Below are 23,684 nucleotides of genomic sequence, written 5' to 3'. Positions count from 1 at the left end.
CACCAAAACTGCAAACGACTGTAAATCTTTTTATAGCTGACAATGTGAGGATGCTTTGAAGCCTGTAGGATTTCTGCATCAGCATGACAGAGATGTTGCTCCTTTAATCTTCCACATTTGTTGTGTTTCTTTAATCCCAGTTCTGTTTTATGGTACTGCATTAACCTATTTTGCTCATGAGGATCACTGCGGCTGCAGCTTATCATTCACACGACTGTATGAGGCTCCCCTCTATCTTTAAGTCAATATCTGTAAGATGATCATTCAAAACACACAAAAAGCAGGCACTGAAATAAATCTGATCAGTGCAGTTCTTATCTGAAGGGTTAAAATGGAGCACTGGATCACTGGATGTTACGTCTTGAGCTTGGCAGTTAGAAGAATGGTTTCCATCCTCCATCTCTGCAGTCGCTGCTTTTCTTCAGCTTGTTGGATGTTGCCTCTAGCGCAGCGGTTCTTGGCAGTGTTTCTATTGTGCATTTGGATTTAAAGCCAATGCTGCTGTGTGTGTGTGTGTGTGTCAAAGAAGAGGCCTCCTCAAAGAGGAAAGAAAAGATATCTTGAAACTCATTAAAGGCTGTGATGAGCTGATCTGCATTCAGGAATTCTGAAGTACCTCTTTCATCGTGGTGATGGCCTTTCCTGTCTGCTCTGCTTTTAAACTGTCAACCACTGCAGAATAACATCTTGAAGTTCAAACAAGAAGTGTATTCCAAAATATTTCCATAAATCTGGCACAGATACTTGCTGCTCCTGGACATTGATGCATAAAAGATTTGAAGACTTCTCTTTCAGTCAGACTGGTTTTGTTCATATGATTCGTAATCCTTGGGACTTATATGATGTTGTTAGCTTTAAATCAAATCAAGATTACATAACTGGATTTTAAACCCATTTTTTACATCACCTGGGAGGGCAATAGTTTAATCCCCAATATGTGGACAGGTTGAAGTGTCTCAACCACAATGACTGAAAAAGCTTTGTCCTCTCCTACCTGTTTTCAGTCAATTAGGTTTGCTTGATCATGTGTTCACAGTGAACAAAGTGGTTGTCAAACAAACCAAAATGGCTTATTTTGGCCAAGAAAGACATAGCTTTGTGATGTCATAGATCATTATTTAAGCTTTAAATTGGACAAATGCCCATCAGTTCAGTTCACTGATATCAGATATCTAATATCTGCTGCTTACACAAGCTTCCAAACAAGGATAAAAAAAAAAATAAAAAAAAAATTGTGGATGGGTGAAAGCAGTTGATATTTAGACCCTTCATGACAAATCCTGCATTCTTTCTTCTGTGTGAGTATACATTTTGGTGTTTTTATAGCATTGCTGCTACATGTATTTGGTGTAAACAAACCATAAATACTTGTTTCACTTTATCATAGCTTATGTTCTGCATAGGAGTTATGTCATCTTCATGAAAAGGAATGCTAGGACATCCTGAAACATTGGGCTAAAACATTAGTGCATCTTAAAATGAGCTCAACTCACATGTTGCTGTCAGCTTCTTGCTAAGCAACCGTAATCTTGATGATAAAAATCCCTTTTGTTCTTATCCCATGAGCTTAAATTTAGCCACAACATTGACATTATGCAGCTTCTGCAGGAGTCAGACTGGATTCCAAACCAGATGCATTACTTTAAGCAGGGATCCTCAATCCTAGTCCTCGAGGGCCAGGATCCTGCAGGTTTTGCAAGTTTCACTTCGGCAACACATATGACTCAGACTCAGACTTGTGTAGATATCTTAAAATCTAATGTCAAGATAGGGTTTGAAAATACAGACAACACACTTTCTGGCTCCCTAGATAATCTCCATTTCAATAGAGTTTTCTATCACTTTCATTTCAAACCTATTTTGCATCTTTTCGACATTTTTTTTTTTTTCAAAATTAAAAAGTAGTTTCAGATGAGTCTTTCTATTTCTAAGAGAGGTCTTAATCTTTTCCCTCCCACCATTATGCGCCAGTTCACAGGAAACATCTACATCAAACGTTCAAATTGCCACAACATGTACGAAGCTAGTCATGTTTCTCAGAGGAGGAGTCCTCCATCATTAGGCCATTTTTCTGCAGCAACGTTCTAAGACCTGTGCTGTTTTCTGTTTTCTTTTATAGTTTCATATGAGCACATAGAAAGGAGGTTAAATCGGTGTCACAAACACTCCACATCACCCACCCACACACACACTGCCTCTTGCACATCATACCTAGTTTTTGTGCAGAAAAACACATGACACTGCAAATCTGTGCTGCTAAGTACACTAAAGTAGAGAGGATGCAAATCTCCCACAATGCACAGGGCAAAGCCTCTTTTATGTGAGGTCAGTAAACACAGTCTAAAGTGGAGGGAATTATAGTTATCTGTCAAATGCAGAGCCTTTGATGGAGGGTCTAAGTGCTCCTCGGATCTGAAGGAGAGTTTTAAGCAGAAATGCAGATGAGAGCAGCTTAACAGTCGAGCGCCACAAAGATGAAATGCTGTCTTCTCATTGGTCAGGTTGGAGTAAATGGGAGCAGACATGATTTGTCCTGAGTCACACCATGCATCAGAGTCACCCTGACTCACAACTTTAGCTTTTAATGTGCACTCTACGCATTTTCCTATTTATATGGTCATGTTTTAATATGTGCACAGACACATTCCACTTTGCTTATGCATCGAGGTCACATAAAGACCTCGATGCATAAGCAAAGTGGAATGTGTCTGTTAATCTTTTGGTTTCCTCTGATGGTTTTTTGTTTTTTTGTTTTTTGTTTTTACTATTAAACATTATAAATCCAAACAAAGATTAAACATTAGGCAAGGCAAGGCAAGGCAAATTTATTTGTATGGCACATTTCATGTACAAGACAATTCAAAGTGCTTTACATAAAACATTACAGCAGGGTGCAGAAAGCAACACAAGTGCATTAATAAAAAAAAAAAATTAAAAAAAAAAAAGATTAAAAGAAATGCAGTTAATGAAATAAAAACAGAATCAAGATGCTAAAATAAAATAGTTAAAATGCAAGAAATAAAATTTCAGCGTGGGGAAAGACAATATTAAAACATGATTCCAGCTTAAAAGAACCAGATGTAGATTTTGATTTCTAAATAAAAACTAGTTCCATGCAGCAGAGATCAGGTGGGTCTTTAACCTGGATTTAAATAAACTGAGGGTTTCAGCTGATCTGAGGCTTTCTGGGAGTTTGTTCCAGACATGTGGAGCATAGAAGCTGAATGCAGCTTCTCCATGTCTGGTTCTGACTCTGGGAACTGATAAGAAACTGGAACCAGATGACCTGAGGGTTCTGGTAGGTTCATACTGAGTCAAGAGATCACTGATGTGTGTTGGTCCTAAACCATTCAGAGCTTTATAGACCAGCAGCAGAACTTTAAAGTCTATCCTCTGACAAACAGGCAGCCAGTGTAAAGACCTCAGAGCTGGACTGATGTGGTCCACTCTCTTGGTCTTAGTGAGGACTCGAGCCGACTAAAGATGAAAGCATGGACTAGTTTTTCCAGGTCCTGCTGAGACATCAGATCTTTACCCCTGATATATTCTTCAAGTGATAGTAGGCTGATTTTGTAATTCCCTTAATGTGTTTTTCACAGTTAAGGTCTAAGTCCTGGTTGGTGGTTTTTAGGTGTATAGACTGAAGCTTGGTGGTGACCTTTAATCATTTCTCTTTCACACCAAACACCATCACCTCAGTTTTGTTTTTGTTTAACTGAAGAAAGTTTAGACACATCCAGTCATTAATCTCCTCAATGCATTTACCAAGAGCCTGTATTGGGCCTCGATCTCATGGTGACATTGTAATATATATCTGTGTGTCATCTGCATAGCTATGGTAACTAATTTTGTTTTTCTTTATGACCTGTGCCATCGTTTCAGATATTGTGTGGTGGAAAATCTGTGAAGAACATTTCATAAACTATAGAAAACATAAAGGAAACCAGAGATTTTGCTTAGTACTGACTGTGGTTTTAATTCCATGGAGAGATTTCTGTAGGAGAACTTTTTTTTTTTTTTTTTTTTTGCTGAGTCGAAAAAAAAAACAAACAAAAAGAAAAACAATATCCCTCTACCAAGCTTGTAATTTTTAGGCAGGACTGATTTTTGGCCAGATTTTATCAGAGCAGCTTGTTAACATTAATTTCTTAATGAACCTATCCAGAAAAGTAATCAGGGTTTTGCCAAAGATCAGTTTACCTGAATTTCTGGTGGAGTATTTAAAGAGCTAATAATTAATTTTGATTTTTTAATAGATTTTTTTTAAAACCTTAACCTCATTTATGAGGGAAAAACAACAGATATGATAGAAATAGAAATAAAAAATCTACTTTGTCATTGTAACAAGTACATGGAGATTTAAAAGTACCATCCACTTGGATATTTTAAATAAAAAATTAGTATAAAACATACAAATAAAAGCCATAAAAGCAACATTAAAAAAAAGCACAAGCAGAGACCCAACACTCACACACAGGCGTACAATCTGTTCACACAACATAGGTTGATTTTAAAATGTTAAAATTTCATGTCGACTACAAATATCAAAAACATTTACGATTTATACTTATGAAATATAAAGGAATATATATCTGAAACCATCAAAACAGTAGGTGTTGGGCAAAGCTGAAAATTGGACTTAGATAAGATGACCTGACTTCAGTTTCTGTCCAGTAGAAGACTGGAGTAAGACCTCAGGCTGAGGTTATTTTCAAACCTCAGCCTGAGGCCTTTGCTTCTCACCAATTAAGCTGAGTTTTGCACAATGATTCTTGGCTGTAGGAGCCTGTTTCAAACTGTTCTTGCTGTGCATTTTACCCCAGTCTTAGTTTGTGATTGTGTTTGACAGTCAGCCTCTGATTCTGGAGTGACAAGTTCGTGATCATCCCTTTCAGTTCAAAGTTGTTTTTCGCGCTCTGCCAGACTGGAGCTTTGTTGTCCTGGTAAAGCAGAATGAGACGTGCTTTTAGTAATTATACTCAGATATGCTGGCTTAAGAATAAATGGCAGAGGTCTCTTCTGTTTTCCTGGAACTGTATATATATATATATATATATATATATATATATATATATATATATATGAAAAAAACATTTCACGTAGTTTGCATTGTTCTGGTCGTCTGCACTCTGCACAGAGTGGCAGCCTCCTCCTTGCCCCCTTTCTCTCCTGTTGTGACTCATGACAGCTTTTGGTGATCATCTGATTCCTAGCACCATCTCTCTTGTTGCATTTGATTATCATTTAGCTGAGAAGGATGAAACTAGCAGTTTGCGGTTCACACTGGCACATATTTACCCAAAAGTATTGTTCTTAGACGCATTAGTTAACGTCGGTAACATTTATCAGTCTCGTGTCAATCAGATCCATGTCACTGTCACGGAAGGAAGGAGATGTCTTCTCTAAATCATTGGTGCTTTGTAGATGTTGGAGACAGCGGTCTGATCGTTTAGGGGGCAATTAATTTAGTGAGAAATTATAAAAAAAACTTGTCAAATAAAAATCAGGGGAGCTCTCCTCTCTATTAAAGTCAGATATGCAGGGGCAAATCTAGAAAAGTTTAGATGGGGGCCAGGCAGGAGCAATGACAAAGAAAAGGGGGGCACAAATGAGATATAGTTTTTAAAGGTCTTGATTTTATGTAATGTTGAACTAATTATACAACTAAAGTAATCAACTAATGTAAAAAAGCAAAGAAAAATCCAAGTAAGCATTGGTTTGCTCTTTCTGTTGATACAATACAATAAAAATGGGCAAATTTGAGGCATAGTTGCAAATGCTGATTTTTTATGATTAATCGCGAAACATTTATTTGTAAGCTGTGATTAATGTGGTTACAGCGATTATATATATATATATATATATATATATATATATATATATATATATATATATATATATATATATATATATATATTTTACAGAACTGGTAAGCTCATCACTGGGAGACAGAAATTACAGATACCATGTGTTCTGCATATGCATCCCTCTTCACTGTCTGTTGGCTTTTGCTCACCACTGAGCTCTGCTGTTTATTAAAGTAAATTATAATTACAGCCAGCACTTGTGTATCACATGAGGAAGTGTGTCCAGGTTTTCTCGCCTCGTCAAAGTCGAGCTGCAGCCTGTCGCTTGCAGGACTGAGCTTGCTGTGGGTTCATACAGAGCACAGAAAGCGAAACCTTCATGTGGGCAGCTCCGTCTGCTCAGAATGATCCACAAAATCCATGAAATCAGACATAGTCAATAAAAATTGTTTTAAATCACCAAATGAAAGGGGCATGTTCTTTCCCTTTAGTTATTTTCAGAATTTTTTTCTAATGAAATCATGTCTTAAATTGTCTCCATCCCTTTTAAATGGTGCTGGCATTACAGCCAGGATTCCTACATAGAAGACATTTAGAGCATCCTAGTAAGATAAAGGTCAAACAGATTAGAAGAACAATAACATTTAAGAAGAATATTTTCCACTCACTGCCTCAGTTGGAACTCTGTCTGATCGGTCATAGGCAGCACAAACACCATCTATATTTTTCCAGTGACAGTTAAGTGTGAGGAGACAAATATATTCTGCCACTTCACCTCCAGATTCCCTCATTTGCTTTTCAGGGATCAAAACGTTCGTAAAGTTTAACTGTTCATTACTGAGGTATCCTAACACAAATCAAGCACAAAACCGCCTCCTCATTATAAGAGCACAATGTCTCCTTCTGTTATGCAAAACTACACACACACTCATACACGCAGCAGGCTACTGGTATGTGCAGGGGCTCAAAAATAGTCCTTTCTGCAGGAAAATAAAACAACTGCTATTTATCATACAGACTCACCATAAGTGAGAATAAGCAATTAAAATATCTGGGTCAGAGCTTTCTGAGATAGTGCTTACACTAAGACACAGCAGAACCATTCATCACTGGAGAGGAAACAGGAGATGAAAAGGGAGGAAAAGATTGACTGGTAGCATCTCTTACTCTGCATATGCACACACACACACACACACACACACACACACACACACACACACACACACACACATGACTCCACCATCCGCTGAAGACATGTGTGTGAGTACAAACAGGCCTAGACTACAAGGTAGGATTTGTTGTTTAGTGAGGAAACTTCAGGTTTAACTCCAGGTTTTCAAGGAACACATCACCATGGTAACTGACTAGAGCAAGTATAAGGTGTGTCTCAATTCAGGGTCTGCACAGTTCGAAGTGCAGATTCGTCAGCTACATACGTCATCGTGGTGCGCGAAAGTACTGTCCCAATTCACAGAATTTGAAGGAGCCTCCAAATCCACCCTTCAAATCCGCACTTGGTTTGGCCTCAAATGAAGGCTGCTGGTGATGTATCCTTCACGGCCTCTTTTCTCCCAGAATTCATTGCGCACAAGACGGTGGTAAATCAGCAACCGAGCTCAGAAGAGTAGTTTTAGGTTTCAATAAAGTCATTACTTCTAACTTTGCGTTGTAAATAATTTTTTGCAATATCGGTTTCGCCGCGGGTGTTTGCTAACTCCATGCCTGTTCTTATTTCAATTCCAGCAGGGAAGCAGCGACCAGAAAGCACTGTTAGCTTCTGGGTAGTGTAGTTCTTTTTATGCTTGGTTACAGTGTAGGCTTATTGAGCAAAAACTCCGCATCAGAGGATTCCGCGGGAATTCTGTGACCTATGGGATTCCTGAAAAAATGTCAACCTATAACCCAGACTTCCCTTTCCCCGGCCACATTCACCAGCTCATCCGGGGGGATCCCAAGGCGTTCCCAGGCCAGCTGCGAGATGTAGTCCGTCCAGCTTGTCCTGGGTCTTCCCCGGGGCCTCTTTCCGGTGGGACGTGCCCAGAACACCTCACCAGGGAGGGGTCCAGGAGGCATCCTGACCATATGCCTGAACCACCTCATCTGGCTCCTCTCGATGCGGAGGAGTAGCGACTTTGTATTTGGGATCTTGTTCTTTTGGTCACTACCCACAGCTCGTGACCATAGGAACATAGATCGACCGGGAAATCGAGAGCTTTGCCTTTTGGCTCAGCTCCCTCTCCACCATGACAGACCGATGCACTGCAGACGCTTCACCGATCCGCCTGTCGATCTTCCGCTCCATCCTTCCCTCACTCGTGAACAAGCCCTTTCACACTCGGCTGCGAATTGCTCCAGTGAGAGCTGAAGATCACGGCCCATTGAAGCCAACAGAACCACTTCATCTGCAAAGAGCAGAGACCCAAATTCTGGGGCCACCAAACCGGATCCCCTCAACACCTCGGCTGCGGCTGTTATGAACAGAATCGGTGACAAAGGGCAGCCTTAGTGGACTCCAACCCTCACCAGAAACGACCCCGGGGGACACAGTCGAACGCCTTCTCCAAGTCCACAAAGCACATGTAGACTGGTTCAGCGAACTCCTATGCCCCTTCTAAGACCCTGAAGAAAGTGTAGAGCTGGTCCACTGTTCCACAACGGGGACAAAAACCACACTGCTCCTTCTCTGCAGCACCCCTGAATAGACCTTACCAGGGAGTCTCAGGAGTGTGATCCCCCTGTAGTTGGAGCACACCCTCTGGTCCCCCTTTTTGAAGAGGGGGGCCACCACCCCAGTCTGCCAGTCCAAGGGAACTGTTCCCGATGTCCACACAATGCTGCAGAGATGTGTCAGCCAAGCCAGCCCCACAAAGCCCCAAGGAACTCTGGGTGGACCTCATCCACCCCCGGGGCCCTGCCACCGAGGACCTTTTTAACCACCTCAGAAACCTCAGCCCCAGAGATAGGAGAGCCAACATCAGGTTCCCCAGACTCTGCTACCTCATCGGAACACATGTTGGTGGGATTGAGACGGTCTTCGAAGTTTTATCTCCAGCGCCTCACAACGTCCCGATTCGAGGTCAGCAAACCCCAATCCCCACTGTACACAGTGTTGATGGAGCACTGCTTTCCCTCCTGAGCCGCCGAATGGTGGACCAGAATCTCCTGAAAGCCGTCTGAAAGTCATTCTAAATGGCCTCTTCAAACTCCTCCCAAGCTCGAGTTTTTGTCTAAGCGACTGCCAAAGCCACATTCCGCTTAGCCTGCCGACGATACAACTACAAAGTCGATCATCGTACTGCAGCCTAGAGTGTCCTGGTGCCAAGTTCACATGTGGACACTGTTATGCCTGAACAAGGTGTTTGTTATGGACAATCCGTGATGAGCACAGAAGTGCAACAACAAAACACCAATCGGATTCAAATCAGGGGGGCCATTCCTCCCAATCACGCCCCTCCAGGTCTCGCTGTGATTGCCCACGTGGGCATTGAAGTCCCCCAGCAGAACGATGAAGTCCCCGGTAAGCGTTGGGGTGGATGATTGACACCCATCAAACTCTAAGCTGCCTGTAGCTAAGAGCTAACTGAGCTAACCCGGAGCTAATGGTAGCTAACCAGCTAACGGAGGTAGGCTAAAGCTAAGGCGGGCTAAAACCTGTGGTTGTGCTGCACTCTTCCTTCTTGCCGCGGATATTGTTTACCTGTCAATCAAAAGGTCACGCCCCTAATAATGCCAAATTTCAAGATTAAATAACATCCAAACGGATTAGTTAGAAACCCCCCCCCCCCACACACACACATTCCAATTCCAACCAATTCAGTGTATTCCAGTTCTAACCCAATTTAAGAAAATCTATTACTTTATACTTATTCATCCAATTTGTCATTACTGTAGTCATATGACCCAGTTCATTAAAATAGTAGCCCAGGTAAAGGCCCATTTATGCTCCCTTACGTACATAACAGGTATATTCATTTCAAGCATTGTGATACATCGCTGCACTTTATACTTCCATGCATCTTACGTTGCCATAGTTCTGAAGTCAAAGCCAGTAGTGGCCAGTTTTGAACACCAGTTGTTGGCAGTAATGCACCACTATAAGTTTTTTTGTAACCACCTGACACAGTCACACCTTTCTTTAAAAGCTCTGACCATCTCTACATTTGTCCTTTTCATCCCCATCTCCTTCTTTTCCCTCCTGTTCCTCTTCTTCTTCTCTAGTTTGTTCCTTTCGCTGGTCACATGTCAACTATACTGCTCAACCCACACGCTGACCAGTGGTATTGCTCTATTTGCTGCCTCAAGGAACGGATTCACTAGACCCCTGAAAATGCACCAATTAAAGACGTAAACAAAGCAGGAGATGGATGAAGGTGTCCGTCTGTCTGTGTATCCGTTTTCTGCGTCAAGCATAAATGGGACTTAAGGACGACAATAGATTGCATTGCTTGAACACAATCACTTCCATTCATATCCATTCACTAAATAAACTCACAGGAAAATGCGATTTACTTCCTCAACTCAATCAATAAAATCTAATTTTAATGGAAAAACAATCTGTTCTAGGAACAAAAATAGACTGTACCCTTTTCTGGCTATTGAGCTTTAAAATGTTCACATCATAGAAAAGAAAACAAGGAAGAATTAATTTCTTTTTGCATTAAGGAAAGGTATAGAGTACCAAACCAAATAGTATTACTTCTTAGTAACAGTAACCAAGGTAGCACAATCTGACTTTATCATACATACAAAGATAGAAGGTGTACTGGAATCATTTAAAAGTTTTAGAAGTGATGTATCATTCCCCTACATTGAGTCAGCCATGGCGGGCCACCACGACTATATTGTCAGTGCCACACCTTCAAAATGCAGAGAATGAAATAATTTCACAAGGACAATTTCATAATGTCTTAATGCCTGTATCTCCTCCTACAGAAGCGCAGCAGTGGTGTAGAGTGTGGTGCAGTGTGGTAACGGGGAGTGAGGTTGCCGCCTAATTAAACTTCATTAGTTAAGCCCACAGGCAAGGTAAACTTCAAGAGCATCTGACAAGCTTATTACGTGTGGAGTCTGGAGAGAGAAAAGGTAGTTGCTGATAAGTTTCTTTAGATTTTACAAGTTGAATAGACATTCCAATTTGGCGTTTCGTTAGTGCCATAAGGGACATGCTTAAAAACTGACCACGCGCATGCAAACGGAGCATGCGCGTGGTAAACACCGAGCATGTGTACGTGATACAAGTGAGTAAACTTGTACCCGCAACTGCAAACACACATTGCATTGAGACATTTCTGCACTGTGAGGGAATAACACAGTATTTACAAGCAGAAAATCACCCTTGTGAAACCCATCAATCCACTTTGTACACATATGTGGCCCAATGTCTTCAGTGTGACCAGCACACTCTCAATTCTGTCACTGCAGAACAGAGAGAGTTGCCATAAATGTAAAGGGTAATTCCACTGAATTCTTGGGAACCTAGACCACATCAGACCAGCTCATGATCAAAAACTACATATTCAAGTCTGGACTGAAATATTCTACACAGCATCTAAATTCATTAAGACTAATTTGTGAAACCTTTATTTGTGAAACATTACCTTCTTAATTTGAAACTACCCCGTGTACAAACTGCCATGACTATCCACTTTGTACTGGTCTGTCCAAAAGACATTGTTATAAAAGTACAGTGGTTTGTTCAGATGCAGCATTGCAAATCTAAGCCTTCTGCCATGTTATTTTAGAGAGAAGAGGCTTTTTTCCTGCAACCCATCCAAACAAGCAATCCTTGTTTGCTCTTTTTCCAATTTTATAATCACGAACTTCCACATTTAACATGCTAACTGAGGCCTGGAGAGTCTGAAATGGAACGCTTGAGTTTTTTATGATTTTTCTGAGCACTGCACGATATAACATCTGGGCAAACCTGCTGGGACGTTTGTCTTCAAGGAAGATTGGCAGCAGTTTTGAATGTTTTGTTCCTTTTATTGGTTTCTGAGGTGGTTAAAAAGGTCCTCGGTGGCATTTTACCTTTCATTGTAAAATGGAGGACTCTAAATAGCTTGGAAGTGGCTTTATTACCTTTTCCAGTGGAAGCTGAGACTCCATTCTTGATGCCTTCATCTTAACATTACAAAGCTTGTTTAACCAGTTAGCCTTTTAAGAAGATCTTAAAATAGCTTCAGATGTCAAGTGTGTCAGAGCTCCTGAATCCCCAGTGTGCATATCATTGGGAATGATGGCAATCCTGTCAGGAGCTGAGCTGGGAGGAATTGTTTCCAGGGTGCTTGGCCGGTGCATTGGGATGGCACTAGCCTGTAGTAGGTGTCTGGGGTAGCCTGGTCTTCCTGGGTGCCGCGGAGGGCCTCTCCCTGGGGGTCCTGATATGGCTGGCAGGCCACTGTCCCAGGTCCCCTGGAGCCATGGCCATGGGGACTCTTACTGTGGCCTGCCTCTACCTCCTTTTGGGTGCGTGGTCTTCTCTGTCTACTTCTCATTCTCGGGGGAGTCGTGGTTGCATTTGCACGACAAACTGTAATATTTTAATATATATACATACTTGCAGGAAGATTATGTTCCAGTTCTAGCATTTGGATAAAAGTTTCATCCAATCAAGAGGGGCGGGTTATGCTGATTTTTTTTTTTTTTTTTTTTTTTTTTTTTTTTGTGAATGGTGTGCATTAAAACACATATCTCTAAATTAAACCACACATCATAGCAGCGTTATTTGGCATTTAATGTTATGGCTAGTGGAAGACATAGCAGGACCAAAGCAGAATTGGTCAGTATGTTATACAAATGCTTGAGATTTTAAAAGAACTTAAAAGTGTAACAACACCCACCACTTTTTGCATCCTCCACCCACTGCCAAATTTGAAATATCCCTCAAACTGCAAGGGGGTTGGGATGGGAGGTGTGGGGTGATCAGGGAGCGGAGAGTGGGCGGGTTGGGATACACAGGCAGAAATGATTGACAGACAGCAGGTTACACAAGATTCACAAAGCACATAGGCCGCAAGCAGTCTTTGAAGTGGAAGACTTTTCCCCTTCTGAATCTCCTCAGCTGCACAAGAACAAGCTAGTCCTAAACCATATTAGTCTGAGCGCTGTTGTGCTGGCCTTTCAACAGCTCCAGCAGATCTTCCTGGGTCTTCCTGCTGTTGCAGCTGCTACGATTTGAGCTGCTGTCTATCACCAGATGAGGATTAGCAGGTAAAGTCCGGTGTTACTTTTACGCCCCTCAAAAGCACAAATCTGTCCTATTGCAAGAATATTTAATCACAAACTCTGTGAAAGATTAGAAGTGTGAAACTAGCAAATCTACACGATTTCACCATTTAAATGCATTGGTGGGTGTGGTTTTCTATGCTTGCAAGGCGAGGTCCTGCCTATCTGCAACTGGGGGGAGAGGGCTGCAAGGTTGTGGCATAGAGAAGCACCAAGTACAACTCTACATCACGAAAAAAAATGACTTCACCCTGTAGAGAGCGTTACGAGCCCGTTTTTTTAACCCACAAAATTCCGTTTTTTAAATAAATTTTGAAAATACAAATTTTATCAACAGTATAGGTGGTTTTCATCACAACTAAGTAATACTGTGTTAACTGCTCAAAAAAAATTTTTTTTGGGTGCACTACTCATTTAAACCCTTAATGGCTAAAGAATACGCAATACATAGTTTCTGAGATCTATTGCATCACTTTAAGCGAAAATCTCTGCTCAAAAAAATCCTATTGTACACAGTGATGCTTTTTTTCCCCCATTATTTCTTGGGTCAGGCTTTAAGGGGTTGAAATTACTATAAGGGGAGAAACTGAAATCAGTAAGATGCTAATAAATATTCACAAACAGCAGTGTTTGTTGACATCAGAAACCCCTGGTTCTTCTTATACTACTGTTTCCTGAAAGTCCAAAAATTCTGTGCAGGTCAAAATGATGTATTCTGTTTATTCTGTTCAAATATGTGTTGCATTTAAACGCCTGTTGAAATTGAAATATTTTTTTCAGTGTCAATGTAAACAGCCCAGGTCTGATCAGAATAGACAAAATCTTGTGCATATAAACATGATGATGACAAATAATCAAGTGCATTGATACAATATGCCTGGCTGCTACTGATTATCTTAATTGCTATGGAAGAGGTAAGGGTGAAATCAGTGTGTTATGTTCATCTGCTGTTCATTTGAGGTTGGCCTGGTACCTAATAAACAAGACTAAAATTAGTTTTACTTTTTTTATTTGGCATGACACTTGTATTGCAGGTTCTCAGTAATGTTATGTTCCCCTCAATCTGATTTTGATATGTTTGATACAACATATATGTTTGACTTGATCATATCACACCTAAGTCAGTCAGCAGGTTAATTATCATCAACAAACACATTTCCTGTTGTGTGACTGTGAAACAGCCTGATAGAGGACCTCGAGGCTGCAGACTGTTTATGTTTATAAAAGAAGCTCAAGACCTATATTTGTAGTGTAGCATATAGCTGAAATTTATTTTATTGTTTTTGTTAATATATTTGTTTTATTTAGTCAATTTTATCTATTTATCATTTTATAAATCAGTATTTTACTTATTATTTATGTGCTCATTTATTATGTACTCATTATTTTAAATTTTTATGGTTCTTATTGTGTTTAAGTTAATTTTTATCTTGTTTTTACTTTTTAACTTCAGTGTTTTCCTCATGGGGAACGTCCACATTGGGGGAGATGCCTATTCGGTCTGTGGGTTGTTGCTGTGGAGATTGCCCTGGTTGCTGTGGTTGGTGGGTGTCCTGCACTGCAGCCCTGGCTGTGGCGTGGAGCCCCAGCCTGCCCTGATCTTAGTGGTTTTCTATGGTCTTCTCTGGTCCTTAGTGAGGCGGCTCCTGGTGTGGACTGATCCCCAAGATATTATTTCCTCACCTCAGTTTCAGGCCAGATTTTTGTCTCCAGATGTTTATCTCTAGTTGTGTTTTTTATTTTGTTATTTCAGTTAAAGAGACAAAAACTAGAAATCAGAGTTTATGTTTTAAGCTAAGAGAGGTGGGGAAGGGGTGAGGGATGTATATATGTGTTTTGTGAGTCTGAGTGTGATGATGTGTGTGTTATTGAACTTTTATACTTGTGCACACACACATATATATATATATATATATATATATATATATATATATATATATATATATATATATATTTATATATATATATATATATATATATATTTAAAATTTGTTTCTAGTATGTAAAGCACATTGTGCTGCTTTTGTATGAAAATTGCTTTATAAATATAGTTTGATTTGAGTTGAATTTGATTTGATCTTGTGTTGCAGAGGTGTGTATTCCCTCATTCAGATACAGTGTGTGTGTGTATTTGTATATGATATAACAGAGTACAACTATTCAGAATTTACATGTAAATATAAGGACATGAAAAGTAAAAGTATAGGAGAGAACACAATAAATATATAGCATAATAACCAAAAACCATGGCCATAATCCTGTATTAATTCATCAATTACAGAATCACTTTCTGTTTATAAAAATTCCAGTATAATCAAATGTTATATAACTCTGTATCTTGTATAATGGACAATTAAACATGCATTAAACCAAGGCAGGATGAAGCTGAGTGAAAGATCAATAAAAGGCTGTTAGATTCAAAGCAAAGCTCTCATTCAACATTATTAAAATATTTAATGATTTTATATGAGCTTCTCTTTTATCCAGGAAATATAACTCCATTTTAAAGCCTCTTTTCATGGTGAAACATGACCTGAATGTTGACGATGTCTCTGGACTGTTTCCATCATGTCATTAATATCATCACACATCTGTGAGGTGACTTGTTCATGGCGATCAGAAATGTGAGGTTTATGTCTGTGTTGTCCTGCTCAATTACACAGCTGATGACAGAAAAGGCATCCCGTCTTCATCGCTCGCGACTCTCAGTTAACATTGATTTCTTCTGGTTTCTCCACTGCCTTGTAAGAGAAGCCTGTGGAAACAGTCTCATTAGTAAACAAGCAGACTGGGGAGGTCCCAAAAGCAATCCAAAGGATCAGGAACGACTGAACTTTTTTTTTTTTTTTTTTAACAGATTGATATCGGCTGCGTGAAGACGGATCCATTTGTGATCCGTTTGTTTATTGTATCATAATCCACTGTGGCCTCACCAGCTGTTGGAAGTGTTTGTGCTTCTAATGCAAAGTCTCTGAACTGCAAATCACACAAACAGAACCAGCTGTTTTACTTCCCGTTACAGCTATGTGTGTTAGCGCTTTACTTGAATTAGAGTATTAATAATTAGCAGAAGAAATACACAGGATTAGCAGTGAAAGTGGCTACGCTAGCAGATTATTTACTCTGAGAAGCAAAAATAAGAAACATGCTTAATTAAAGTTAAGCAAATGACTAGAAAAGATCTTGTTTGCTCTGTGTAGTCGTGAACAATTATACTGTACAATCATAGAGATTGAATAAAGGCATCCACTTTGAGGATACTGGTGCCGTTTACTAATCATAGCCTATTTAAATTTACATAATCAAGTAATATAAGAGCAGATAAATAATTGCAGCTGGCATTTGTAGCTGGTTTGTTTTCTGTGGGAGATTATTTTTCATGAATGTTGATGGACAGAAATAAGTCAAGTGATTTGTGTTTTATCACTGTGAAAAATGAGTAATGGACAAAGTTATCACAGTTCTAATGGGCCAGGAAGTAGATGGTGTTTCTGAACGCTTGTTCTTTCCTTAGTCGTCTACTCAGTAAGTCCTCATCCTTTCACATACTGTTAAAGTATCCCCTATATGTTTTTATATGCACAACAATAATATTAACTGCTCCAATCATTGCCAGAATGACAGAATGAGAAGATTGCACTGATTAACTTGACAATAAGTTGAGCAAGACTAAACTCATCCTTTTTGCTTTCACAAGAATTAAGAGGTTGAGTAGCTGCTAAATGCACTGATTTATTTATCATCATCAATGTCAGCACCTCTATAAAAGTAGAGGATGTGAAAGTTTACTACTCTGACCATTTCAGGTGTGTTAACACAATGCCAAGGAGGAAAGACATCAGTAATGCTCAGAGAAGCAAATTTTTCTGCCCGAGACAGCACCTAATCTTCCAGGAGTGGATACCCCAGCAAGTTCACCCAGAGGTTAGACCATCCAATGCTCAGAGAAACTAAAAAACACCTAAAAGCTGCGTCCCACACTCTCCAGTACTGATTGAATGTTCAGCTCTTTTCAGAGAGCTGGCTCTTTTTGCTCGACTCCTAAAGAAGAGCTGGCTCTTTAGACTTCCGAACAGCTCTTAATTTAGCATCTTTTTAAACTCCATAATTTACTTTAACATCTCAAAAAATAATGGTTTTTGTTTTGAAAACCCTTTTGTGTTCAGAATTTAATGAGAAGCCTTATATTTGCCTTTTTTGTGCATTTATTCTGATCCAAAACCACTTACTTTTATTCACTATTTCAACGACACTTTTATATTGCACAAATGAAAAAAAAACAGCAAACAAATCCACAAAACAGTAATGTCCTTATTGCAGACTGGCATTCAGAAAAATAAGATGCCTCATCTTGGATGGGCTTGGATGGGCCAACAAGAGCTGGCTCTCATTCAATGCGAGCCGGCTCTTCTGATTCATTGCAAAGCATCGGCTGTCAGAGCCGGCTCTTTCACGCATGGCACATCACTACTCTCCAGGCCTCAAGAGGTTGAATGTTGTTGTTTGTGACAGTATGATTAGGAGAAAACTGAAAAAAGTTTGGTTGTTAGGAAGTGGTGCAGGAGAAAGCTTCTTTGCTTTCTTATCTGTGCCTCCATGAGCTGTTGAATTATGGAATTAACGTTTCATACACTGCTTCTAAGTTTTAGTTAAGTTTGTGTAAATAAATAATGACATTGTATTATGTTGTTTTGTTTAGAGGATGTATTTAGCTATTATTTTTTTCTTATATTTTAAACCTTAAAGCTAAATGAAGGTGGAGATTTTTGATATAACTATTTCCACCTCTGTGGAAACAGCTGTGATGCAGCCTGTACAACTCCTTTACTTTTGCAAGCTTGGGCTTCACATTCTGTTCAATTCTTGTTTACTTTTTTATTGCATCTAGGTCTTCAGTTCTTCTTTTTCTTCACACATTTGTTTTTTTGGGTCTGTTTTTATTTCATATTGCATATTTTCCAACCTATTGTTTTTTATAAACAAGCTGACACTTAGAGCTGTTCATCCAGGGAGAAACAGATGCCAGCCTCCCACAGGCTCAGATCTTGTAAACAAACCAACCTGATGCCGTCGACAAAAACTTCTCATTTAACAATGCGACTTTATCAGCCGCCCACGACTAATGTTGAAAATATTCATAAGTGTAATGAGAGGGGATGGGGTGAAGAACAGCTAGTCAGCAGGGTAAGCCAACCAAACAGTAGGAAGCAGATGACAGAAAGCTGGAGAGGCTCCACTTCACCATAACGCTACTTTTACAAGCAAACACTTCAGCGCTAATATGCACGTGCATTTCTATTAAAAACACAAGTAGTTCTGAAGGTCACACATGCAGCTACAAATGTTTCTTTGACCTCCGAGTTATGATGCAGAAATGGAAAAGGGATGAATCTTCTGTTGATTTTTGCACTGCTGAACAAACATTTTGACCTTTAAAAGCATCTTTCTGTGCACCAGACTGTGTCATTAAAGACAACAGGCTGTGTCAGCGAGTACGTTGTCATGCAGATGGTTTAAGTTTCATCTGAGAAGTTGTGAGACCCACTTAGATTTTAGGTGATAAATCAAAGAGAGGGCACAAAGGGCATTTAGTTTATGTTGCAGAAAGCACTAAAAATATGAGAAGACGGTACAAGGTGTTTGAAACAGCAGCACTGGGGTACTGAGGATTTTTGTCCAATGAAATGCTGCATTTTAAGGTTTCCATTTAGAGCGTGCACTCAAGTTAATTGCTGCAATCTGAGGAGATCACTGCCACAGTACAACAGAAGCAAGATGCATTTGTTATTCACAAAGGTTACATGATGCTTAAAGAGGCCTTGTTATGTTTATGGATTTTTCTGTTTCTTGTGTATTTTATAGCGTTGTGGGCATTTTAAATGTTTGTTATGTTAAAAAAACGCTAGCATGCTCACTTGCAGTTATTCTTCTCTGCTGGGTTGTAGTCCAGGTTTTACTTTCTTTACTTGATGACATCACCATAAAACAGAGTTCAGCATGCCCCGAAGAAAGAAGGAACAGCTGATTTGCCTTAATTAGTCACATGATTTTGGATAAATAAGGCGACCAATGCAGACTCTGTTTTTCCAGAGGAGAGGACGCATAAAAACATGGCACAAAACTGAGCTTTTAAAAACAAAAATAGGTGAAAAATGTGTGGTTTTGATATACTGCATTACACAAATAATTTTTTCATTTTTATGCAAAAAGCTCTCAAATCTTTAGGAACATAATGAACATGTAAATGAGCATAACATGGGCTCCTCAAATGTGTTAGAACTCCAGCTGAAATAGAAATAACTGTCAAAACTGCTTGTCTGACACTTTTTACTGAAAAATTGTTCTGCTTTTACCAGGCTATGTCTCCAAAAAGAGAGCTAAAACCTGTTATATATATATAGTATATATATATATATATATATATATATATATATACTATATTATGTTATTTTCCACATTGAAAGGATAGATGTAATGTTTTTACAACACTTTGAATGATCGATAATATTCGATAATTTTGCATTGGAGCCTGGACTATAAGCCTGTTTTATAAATACGGGTCAGGTCTTACTGATTCATGAAAAAAACTGAAGATCCAGTCCTATGTCCAAATAGGCTGACCAGAGATCCAGGTGAACTTTGAGCTCCACCACATCTTCCAGCTGACTCTGTGGTAGGATTGAAATGTGTTTAAAATCCAGCTCATGTGTAAAAGAGATGACCCTCATGAGCTTGTGGTTTCAGAAACTGTTAACTCTTCTTGCATGTGAATGGAGACTTTGTTGGTGCTTTGCAGAGTTAGGGAAACAGCTCCTGGAGATAAATAGACAAAAATGCAAACTTTAATCTTGTTATCTTAAACTGCAATCATTTCATCTTAGTCTTAATGTTTATTTTACCCATTTGTTTTCTTAAGTACAGGAATTGTCACATACTTGGGCCAAAAGTTAGGAACAGATGGAATTGTCACTATTTAAGCGAGAAAAGGCAGCGAGATTAAAAAGATTAAGAGTGAAGAAGCTACTCCAAGTGTTATTATAAAGCTGCAGGCACAGGTCATTAAAGTTGTACTGAAACATTAAATTGTGAGGATTTTCTTTCTTCCACCTTTTATTTTACCCCTTAAAATGAAAATGTTTCTTGTTTTATCTACAAAGCATTTCAGTTCTGATCAAAGTTCCACTGGAAGCTGTTTTCTCTTTTGCAACATTTACCTTCCATCTTACAGCCCCAATGAAAGCTAAACCTAATGGAAAAAAATCTGTCCATTTGCTGAGGAAGAAACTGACAAAAAGAATGAAGGACAGACGGCTGAGCGCATCCTCACCCGCGCTGCCTTCTGGCCTTGATATCCTGAACACCCATATGGTCCAGGCTTTATCTGCCTCCACACTTCGTTTCTATGCTAATAATCCTCCTGCACTTAACGCTGCGAGCTTATGGATTACATGAGGGAGGGGAAACATTTCTAGGACTCAGATGGAGGGTTTAAAGTTCAAACTCCATGCTTTCCTGAGTACTCTGTCACTCTCTGTCAATCAGGCTTACAGTACATCAGAGCCATACGTGACATGCTGCATTGCTTTAAAAAGGCAGACACAACGCTGTCACGAGCTATTCGCCCCAACAAATTATTATTATGTTATTCTCTCAGGATGTACAGGGAATGTATTGATCCTGTGACAAGTGAAAGCCATTAGTGCATTTCTGCATTTCAAAGGCAGGAGATGAAAAGTGGTGAAATTGGAGGACATGTGTAGTATTGGCGCTGGACTGGGCTGATTAAAGGCTTCGCCTTCTCACACAGAAGCAAGAATCAAAAGAACAGAGAGCTCATTGTCTCCCAGCAGAACTTTTAACTGCTGAAGGTTACTATGAGATGGCAGAAAGTGGTAAGATGGAAAGGAAAAATTAAATATCTGGTACCTTGGTAACAACACCACTCACAGACAGAGCTTTATTGGATATAAAAGGGGTAGATGCTGTATATGGGAAGAAGTTGATATTAGTATCAGAGTGGTGGATTATTGTTATTCAGGGAGCAACTCTAGACATTTTACATTATTCCCTAACACTAACAGTAAACTTTCCAGTGTTTTTGGCCCTTAGAGGGATGTTGTGGATGGTGGGACCTTTGTGAAGCCATCATTTTCTTCTTTTTTTTTTTTTTTTTTTAAAAACAATTCTAATTGTGTAATGGAAATTTAGGATGAGTCATCAGGGAAAGATCCATGTGTTCCTTTACTAAAGCGATGGTCATTGCTCACTCTGCAGGTCGATACATAAACATGCTTATTCTAATGCAGGATAGGAGCCAGTCCCAGTGATTATTGGGCAAGAGGCAGGCTACATCCTAGACAGATCTCCAAACCATTCTAGGGCCAGCACAGAGTGACAAACAGCCACCCATATTTTGGGAGAATTTAGAAAAAAACAATTAACCAAACAAGTGATTAACCAACGAGCAGCAAACATGCAAACTCTACAAGGTCCCATAAAGGTCCAAACAAGAAATCTTTTTCCTGCAGGGCATAAGTGCCAACCATCATGCAGTTGACAGTACACTAGGTCTGAATGCTATTAATTATTATTATTATTATTATTATTATTATTATTATTATTATTATTATTATTTATATATTTATTTTTATTTGTTTGACTGAGTTCCAATTTTTGTTGCCATGGTTGTTCATGTTATAATTTTAATCCAACCTTCATCAGACTGCATTGTGAACCAGTATGGCCATGAAATTACTTGCAGTCTCAGCAGAAGATATAACACAGTGCATCTGTTGTGTTTGCACATCCCACCTGAAGAATTATGACGTCTGTCTCACTTCAGTCACATAAAAGTCCGATGAAACATGATGTGACCATTCAGACTGAAGGTGCTTTGAAAAACATTTTCATTTTGGATCCAGTTTAGGATTCAGTATGACAGTGGTCTGGGTTTCACCTAAAATATAAATTGTGCTGATTTGTGCTGTTCAGACTTTCTTTAAAAAAATCTGATATGGACGAAAAAAGTCAAATTTGGGCCACTTCTGTCTGCAGTGTGAAAAGAACCCAAGCCAACCCTAACCCCTCCTTTACACCGGGTGCATGTGAGCCACGTTATGGCTGCACCACAGTTTTGTTAAGTCCACCTGACACACTCTATACTAGGAGTATGTCAGGTGTGGAGCGCCCTTGAGGGCAATTTCCTATCAGGAAATTACAGGAGGAGTGGAGAATCTGAGACATTGAGACCCCCTGACCAGTTAAACACATAATGTTTACATGGTTCAGCAGCACAAATCTGCATTGCGGCATTTTTTTTGAAAAGTACCTGAACAGCAAACACTGACACATTCTGGGTACGTGAAGCATAAAAAAAAGACTTGGTGCATAAATTTAGCAGAGAGCCGTGACAATGCGCTTCTGGGACGCTTCTGATACGCACTGTGGCGCACCCGGTGGGAACCAAACCTTTGACTAAGACAGCCGCGAATAGTAGCAGAAGCCGTGGTGCAGTGGCAACGTGGTGCACATGCACCCGGTGTAAAGGAAGGATAAGTTCTTTATCATAAAGAATATACTTTAAATAATATATATATATATATATATATATATATATATATATATAACAGAATTTTTTTAATTTTCATGTAGAACATATACATTATGCCATCATCTTTGACAGTAACTTAGGAAAAAATTTCAATGAATGATAAATAAAACAATACCAATGCTGCCATCCATATTTCACAGTAAGAATATAAAAAGGATATACTTCAAGCTTATACTTAGGGCTGGCTTGGTACTTATACTTAGGGCTGGCTTAAAGTCTAAGCCTGTTATAGTCATTGGTTTGGTTTACACCAGATGTGCTGTGGTGCATATCAGAAACGTGTCAGAAGCATCCCAGAAGCGCCTTGTCGCGGCTCTCCGCTAAACTTGTGCTCAGTTAGTTTTGACAAAGCGTGCATCCAGAATACCTCAAGCTCAGCAGTTCGGATAGGGCCAGACAGCAAATCCGACACGGGAGCAGTGTAAAAGCTTGTGGTAATTTATTAAAATAAAAGTCCCCGTGCAGATTTGTGATAGCTGAACTATGTAAACATTATTTCATTAATTTATCAGGGGGTCTCAATTTTTTGTTTTGCTTTGTTTTGGGGTTTTTGGGGGGGGATTTCGTGGATGTGGACTGCATTTGCAGGCGCTCCGCATCCGTAGCCGGAAGGCTGCACATACAGACCCGGTGGAAATTGGAGGTAACACTGCTCACATTCGAATCGGCTGGTTAAGGTTAACATTAGGGTTAGGGGTTTAGGGACAGGATCAGAGATTAGTGAACATACCTTAAAAATTAAAATCATAAGCAAGCAAGCAAGCGGAGTTGGATCGTCCAGCTCCATCTTCCCATGGGTCACAGCAAAACGCCAATCAAGCAACAGTGTGCCTTGAAAGGTTTTCAGATTTTGTTTTTCTTCATACACAGGCTTTCAGTTTGCTTTAACTTTATAAATGTGTTTAACATTTGCACCAGTTTAGTTTATGTTCAGGCGGTTAAACTCTAATATGAAGTTCCTAAAGGAGATTTGTAGGATTTAAGATCTTGTTATTTGAGTCTAACATATTTTTACTAAAATTTAACTGAGTGTTGAAGTTGGA

General features: G+C 39.5%; 2 long non-coding RNA genes across 2 annotated transcripts in view; one reads left to right on the top strand and one right to left on the bottom strand.

The window, feature by feature from the left end:
• Positions 1-23,684, bottom strand: part of LOC121642872 — a 296,332-nt gene that overhangs the window by 188,515 nt on the left and 84,133 nt on the right. The window lies entirely within an intron of this gene.
• Positions 798-5,607, top strand: LOC121642874. The gene is made up of 3 exons (XR_006011003.1): positions 798-808; positions 4,664-4,668; positions 5,531-5,607. It is a non-coding gene; the product is annotated as an uncharacterized LOC121642874 (long non-coding RNA).

Source organism: Melanotaenia boesemani, chromosome 7, assembly GCF_017639745.1.
Source record: "Melanotaenia boesemani isolate fMelBoe1 chromosome 7, fMelBoe1.pri, whole genome shotgun sequence".
NCBI classification, from domain to species: domain Eukaryota; kingdom Metazoa; phylum Chordata; class Actinopteri; order Atheriniformes; family Melanotaeniidae; genus Melanotaenia; species Melanotaenia boesemani.
Note: the sequence above shows the minus strand (reverse complement) of the source record. Positions and strands in the feature narration are given on the sequence as shown.